General features: G+C 37.0%; 1 protein-coding gene across 1 annotated transcript in view; it reads right to left on the bottom strand.

The window, feature by feature from the left end:
* cdh15 (cadherin 15, type 1, M-cadherin (myotubule)) overlaps positions 1-7,500 on the bottom strand; it is a 116,711-nt gene that overhangs the window by 86,092 nt on the left and 23,119 nt on the right. The window lies entirely within an intron of this gene.

The raw sequence follows: 7,500 nt of genomic DNA, 5'->3' as shown, positions 1-7,500 counted from the left end.
AAAAAGTATGTTACATTAAAACTGCTCTGAGGAGTAAAACAAAATAAAAAAGTTACTTAAGTAAATGTAACAGAGTAAAAGTAGCGTTTCTTCTTCGAAAAAATACTCAAGTAAAAGTAAAAAGTATGGTCCATTAAAACTGCTCTGAAGAGTAAAATAAAAAAAACTTAAGTAAATGTAGCACAATAAAAGTAGTGTTACTTCTTTGTAAAAATAATCATGTAAAAGTAAAAAGTATGTTACATTAAAACTACAAAAATAGAAAAAACGGGCTACAATTATCAACAAAGTGTCTGAAAATAGCAACAAAGTGGCTAAAAATAGCAACAAAGAAGCTAAAATAGCTACAAAGTGGCTAAAAATAGCAAAAAAGGCGCTAAGAAATACAAACCAAGAAGCTAAAAATAGCAACAAAGTGCCTAGAAACAGCAAAAAAGTGGCTAAAATAGCAATAAAGTGGCTAAAATAGCAACAACGCGGCTAAAATAGCTGCAAAGTGGCTAAAAATAGCAAAAAAGGAGCAAAAATAATAACAAAAGGGCTAAAAGTAGCAAAAAAGTGGCTAAAATATAGCAAAAAGTGGCTAAAAATAGCAAAAAGGGGCTAAAATAGTAACAAAGGGGCTACAACTAGCAACAAGGGGGCTAAAAATAGCAACGCATTGTCTAAAGTGTGTCACGGATCATTTCTGTGGCGTCTGAGGTGTGTTGCCCACGCCTCACAGACAGCTTCACAACACTCACACACTCCCATCATCTTTTGTTTATGAGCCAGGATGAACCGCAGGTGTCAAAGCTGTGCTCATGGTCATTAAAGATGACAACTCCCGCGTCTGAAGGGCTGTTCAAATGATTCGCCGCAAATAAGCAGCAAAGACTCCAACATGATTTGTTTCTCCCCAACTTTCCAGCAACTTCCTCCCGTGGTTGTGTCCATGGCTCACTGAAGAGCATCCCACTTCCCCACCAGGGGGCGCTACAGTCAGGGTGGGGTCACTCAGTCCACTGGCCTGTCTGCCATTTTTGTGCAACATTTTGCAAAACACGGGCTTGTTATTTTGCGGGTTAAAGAGCACGGAAGTAGCAGGAAAAAAAGGCGACTTCTTCTGGCTGACTTTGTGGAAGGTCTGACAGCTTTAAGCTTCTTACTTTGAATTGTGAGAGTCCAGGTCAGCTGCTGTGGAGGACAAACTATCAGAGGCAGCAGCAGCAGCAGATAACTCCTTCATGCACACGCTGATAAGGAGGCGATGGAGGGGATGGGGGGGGGCAGTACTGTTTCATCAAACAGCGGAGAGGAATAAATGCATTTTAAAAGGATGTACAGCAGGGGTGTCCAAACTTTTTCCACAGAGGGCCGTACAGAAAATTTTAAGCATGCGGGGACCATTTTTATATTTTTCATATTCAAACCATAACAAAATATATGGATTTTTTTTTTCTAATCCTTAGGGCTCCTGGGGAGCATAGAGGGTCCCAGTCACTAAAATGTTAAAAATAAGTCAAAATATTTATTATTCAATGCTTACAGTAAATCTGTATATCAACTTGAGGTTGATATAAAGTCAAACAAATAAGGTTTTATGCTTTTTCTGTCAACGACAACTTAGTTTTTTTATAGTAAAACTGAAATATGCAGTATTTAGATAGATGGATAGTACTTTATTGATTCCTTCAGGAGAGTTCCTTTATTTAGCAACTAAAGCCCTCAAAGATCAATAATGCAGGACACCATTGATTTTAATTATTTGATATTTTTGAGTAATCACAGTGAAAAGTTGAATAAAATCCTACTAAATATATTTGAGATCCGAAAGGTTCCCCACTCATTAAGTGATCAATTTTTATTAGTTTTTTTTTTAACTTTTAACACTTAAATTTCAAGATCAACTTCCGATATATCTGTCCATTTTACGTTTGAACTATTATTTTGTTTTATGCTCTTTTGTCAAAACTTTGATGTTTTTATATGGACACCACACAACATATGCAATATTTTTTCCACATAAAACATTTTAAAGTGATCATTTTTAAGTAATAATTCATTATAACATTGATTTTTTTTGTCCTTTTTTTTGAGCAATGGAAAAAAAAGAAAATAAAGACAAAAGGAAAAAAATACTGCCTGCATGGCAGTTTTGTTTCAACATTGACACTTTTTCTCATTAGATTTCACCTCATTCCACTTTTTTTTTTTTTAAACGTTTTTTTTATTTTTGCAATTCTATCAATTTTGCAATTTTTGCAGAATGTGTGGCGGGCCGCAAATGGCCCCCGGGCCGCACTTTGGACACCCCTGATGTACAGTAAAGTCCTGGAGTGTCCAAACGTCTTCCACTGAAAAATGCAAGCGTGCTGTGGCCACTTTTATATTTTTCATGTTCATTACAATATTGTAACCTTTGGAGCGCCCCTCAAACTTGGTGAGAGTTAAAAGTCCCGGGGACCCAAGAAGGGTCTCAGTCATTAAAGTGTTAAACAGAACTCATCTTTTTACTTTTGCTCTATTAAATATTATTTATTAGCCTCACACATATTAGTCATTTAAGTACCTGTATGTATTTTAGTCAATTGTCAATATTTATAGTTGACATTGAAAAAGAGAGCACGGCCAACCAAGTCAATTTAATTTAAATGCATTTAATTTTTTTTTTTACTTTTAGATATATATTTTTTACCTCCAACACTTAAATGTCGTCAAATGTATTTGTTGTGATGAAGTTTTTTTTTTTTTTAAATGTATGCAATTTTCCCCCAAAGAAAGCCTTGTTTTTTCTTTTAATGGGAAAAACACAAAATATAAAATAATTTCCCCAAAACATTTTTTTTACAAATAGAATATTTGATGTGATATAATTGGAGCCTTATTTATGAAATTAATTTATGACAAAATTGCATTTGTTTCACTTTTTTTTTCCTTAACAATGACAGTTGAAAAAAAAAGAAAAAATCAGACTTAAGTTTCCAGGGCCTCAGTCATTAAAGTGTTAAAAATAATTCATATGTATTTATTTTACTTCAAACCGTTAAATATCTTCAAATCCATCCATTGCCATATATTATTTTAATGTCTAATGGCCCTTTTGTTTTATTTTTTATTTTATTCAACAAAGAAACTGTTATGATCCGCTTCCCGGATCATAACAGTTTCTAGTTTTGTTCCATTTTTGTATCACATTCTGTTGTTTGACTTCCTTAGTTCCTGATTTATCTGGTTACCATGGATTCATATTAGTTTCACCTGCCCTGGTTTCCAGACGCACACCTGTTTTCTTAATCACCACCCTTATTTAAGCCTGCCTTTTCTGTTCATTCACTCTCGCATTCTAGTTTGTACTACACCCAGTTCGTGTTTCGCAACAGTAACGATTTCATATTTCTACATGCTAGCTTTCGTGTTATGCATTTGTTTCCCTCTAGCTCCCATGCAAGTAGTTTTTGTTTTGCCTTTTGTGCCTCGTGCAGGTCTTTCTGTTTTTTCTCTAGCTCCCATGCTAGCGCTTTTGGTTCTTTTCTAGCTCCCATGCTAGTTCAGTGTGTTTTGACTAAATCTGTTATCTTTTGTTAAATAAATCTATCATTTCTTACCTTCACGCTGTGTTCTAGCCCGACTGCATCCTTGGAAGAACGAACCCGCATTACATTGCCCAGCAATCGTTACAAAAACCCTGTTTTTTATTGGGAAAAAACACAAATTATGCAATTTCCCCCCAAAATATTAAAAATAAAATGTATTTAACATTTGATATAAAATATTTAGAGCCTTAAATAGGTCAATAATTCACTGAGTCTAAGGAAACAAATGCATGACACGAAAGCTAGCATGTAGAAATATGAAATCGTTACTGTTGCGAAACACGAACTGGGTGTAGTACAAACTAGAATGCGAGAGTGAATGAACAGAAAAGGCAGGCTTAAATAAGGGTGGTGATTAAGAAAACAGGTGTGCGTCTGGAAACCAAACTTTTTGACTTGGGGGCTGCATTGGGCTAAAAAAAAATTGGCATTTACAGTAACAGTATACGTGTCTCAGGGTGCGTGCGTGTTGCGGATAGTTTGTCTAAAGTGTCAACGGCGACAGACAAAACGAGCGTGGGAGAGTGGCCGTGTGCAATCCGAGGGTCCCTGGTTCAATTCCCACCAAGTACCAACCTCGTCACGTCCGTTGTGTCCTGAGCAAGACACTTCACCCTTGCTCCTGATGGGTGCTGGTTGGCGCCTTGCATGGCAGCTCCCTCCATCAGTGTGTGAATGGGTAAATGTGGAAGTAGTGTCAAAGCGCTTTGAGTACCTTGAAGGTAGAAAAGCGCTATACAAGTACAACCCATTTATCATTTATTTATTTAATAATTCATAACGACCTTGCTGTTGATGTTTTTGTTTTTTAACAATAACTGTTAAAAACATGTCATATATATTATTTTATTACTTTTGACATTTAATTATATTTAATGTTGCCATTATGGTTGTCTTATTTTTTTTTTTTTTCCTAAATGATAAATTAGACTAATGGTCGCAGGGAACTAAAAATAGTCTCAGTCAGTAAAGTACAATAAAAAAAGTCATATTTATTTGACTTTTTTTTAAAATTTTCAATCCCAGATCTATTCGTTGCCATTAAATATATATATATTCTTTTTTCATGATTTATGCCCTTTTCCCTCCAAAGAAAACCCTGTTTTATTTCATTTGAAAACCACAAAATATGCAATATTTTCCCCAAAACATTTTTCAAAATGTAATATTTAATGTGAAGTAATTGGGAAGCGTAAATTCATAATTCACAACAACATTACTTGAGATTCATAATGTTTTTTTCTAACAAAAGACAAAAAAAAAGGTCTTGCGAATCCAAAAGGCCCCCACTCATAAAAAAGTGTAAAAAATTATTCTTATGTCAAAATGTGTTGGGATCAATTCTTGATCTAAATGGGACTTTCATGGATATATTAAGAATAAAAAAATAAAAATATATGTTCACCTTCCACGCTTACATCTCTAAATCAACTTCAGATCTGTCCGTCGATTATAAGTTTGTATTATTTTTTTGAGCAAGGACGGTCTTAAATAAAAAAAAAACGTTTTTTCCGAACCAGAAGGCGCACCGGACTATAGGGAGGACTACATTTTCTGAATGGAAAACACTTCCTTGTGGTCTACATAACATGTAATGGTGGTTCTTTGGTCAATAACACGGCCGGAAATGTGTCCCGTGCAAAACCATTCGACCGGAACCCTCTAATACATAGGTGTCAAACTCTGGCCCGCCATTTAATTTATTTTGGCCCTTGAGACAATATGAAATTAACATTAAAGCTGGCCCGCCGGTATTATACATCGGCGCTGCCTTTACCGCTAATTCTAATACTTGCCAACCCTCACGATTTTACCAGGAGACTCCCGGATTTCAGTGCCCCCCCCCCCGAAAATCTATTGGGGCAACCATTCTCCCGAATTTCTCCCGATTTCCACTCAGACAACAATATCGGCGGCGTGCCTTAAAGGTACTGCTTTTAGCGTCCTCTACAACCTGTTGTCACGTCCGCTTTTCCTCCATACAATCAGCGTGCCGGCCCAGTCACGTAATGTATGTGAATTCTACACACACACAAGTGAATGCAAGGCATACTTGGTCAACAGCCATACAGGTCACACTGAGGGTGGCCTTATAAACAACTTTAACACTGTTACAAATATGCACCACACTGTGAACCCACACCAAACAAGAATGACAAACTCATTTCGGGAGAACATCCGCACTGTAACACAACATCAACACAACAGAACAAATACCCAGGATCCCTTGCAGCACTAACTATTCTATTCACTACAATATACACCCCCGCTACCAACAAACCTCGATTTTGCATGTCACTATAAAGTTATATAAGCCTTGCTTGTTCAATATTCAATGCAAAACTTGTTTGGGTCCCTTTTAAAAGGTTAAGTTGTTCAACTTTGGCCCGCGGCTTTGTTCAGTTTAGAATTTTGGCCCACTCTGTATTTGAGTTTGACACCCCTGCTCTAATAACTAAAGTTCCTTGGGTGAATAATTGAAAACTCACTATATTGGTATGTTTTAGAGCTTCCTTAGTGAGTTTACTGACAGATATAAGTAAGAACTTTACACTACTTTATATTAGAAATGGCAACAGCGGAGGATGAAAGTCACATAACAAGAAGATAGAGACAAAGAAGAAGCTTATCAACTACGGTGTTGCAACGGACTACAAAGGCGGACTCACCCCAATTTTCAGGACTTATACAGATTAGCAGGTACCAAAAGGTAAGAAAAGTTGCTTTGCATATGTTGAAAGGCGGAGCCGACGGGCCGATGGCGGGGCAGGGTATGCTGGAGCCCTGCCCAAGATGGCGGCAAGGAGGCGGAGAATGCGGCTGAGCGGAGAGGCGGGGCGTGCCGGGAGCGACGCCACCACAATCTAATTCAGGTGTGTGGATCACGCACCTGCACACAATTGACTTATATCCTCACACTGTATACAAGTGGAGAAGGAGGAGAGATCGAGGAAGGAAGAGGAGGAGAACCCGCAACAGTACCTGAGGGCCGAGAGCGACAGAAAGCGAGCCGAAGACAGCGACGACGCGGCAGATGAGCTATTAGGGTGTATGACTATGTTGTTGACACATCAATGTGTATGACTATGTTGTTGACACATCAATGTGTATGACTATGTTGTTGACACATCAATGTGTATGACTATGTTGTTGACACATCAATGTGTATGACTATGTTGTTGACACATCAATGTGTATGACTATGTTGTTGACACATCAATGTGTATGACTATGTTGTTGACACATCAATGTGTATGACTATGTTGTTGACACATCAATGTGTATGACTATGTTGTTGACACATCAATGTGTATGACTATGTTGTTGACACATCAATGTGTATGACTATGTTGTTGACACATCAATGTGTATGACTATGTTGTTGACACATCAATGTGTATGACTATGTTGTTGACACATCAATGTGTATGACTATGTTGTTGACACATCAATGTGTATGACTATGTTGTTGACACATCAATGTGTATGACTATGTTGTTGACACATCAATGTGTATGACTATGTTGTTGACACATCAATGTGTATGACTATGTTGTTGACACATCAATGTGTATGACTATGTTGTTGACACATCAATGTGTATGACTATGTTGTTGACACATCAATGTGTATGACTATGTTGTTGACACATCAATGTGTATGACTATGTTGTTGACACATCAATGTGTATGACTATGTTGTTGACACATCAATGTGTATGACTATGTTGTTGACACATCAATGTGTATGACTATGTTGTTGACACATCAATGTGTATGACTATGTTGTTGACACATCAATGTGTATGACTATGTTGTTGACACATCAATGTGTATGACTATGTTGTTGACACATTAATGTGTATGACTATGTTGTTGACACATCAATGTGTATGACTATGTTGTTGACACATCAATGTGTATGA

This window comes from Nerophis ophidion, linkage group LG25 (genome assembly GCF_033978795.1).
Source record: "Nerophis ophidion isolate RoL-2023_Sa linkage group LG25, RoL_Noph_v1.0, whole genome shotgun sequence".
Classification (NCBI taxonomy): Eukaryota; Metazoa; Chordata; class Actinopteri; order Syngnathiformes; family Syngnathidae; genus Nerophis; species Nerophis ophidion.
The sequence above is the reverse complement of the archived record's forward strand: the minus strand, read 5'-3'. Positions and strand labels throughout refer to the sequence as shown.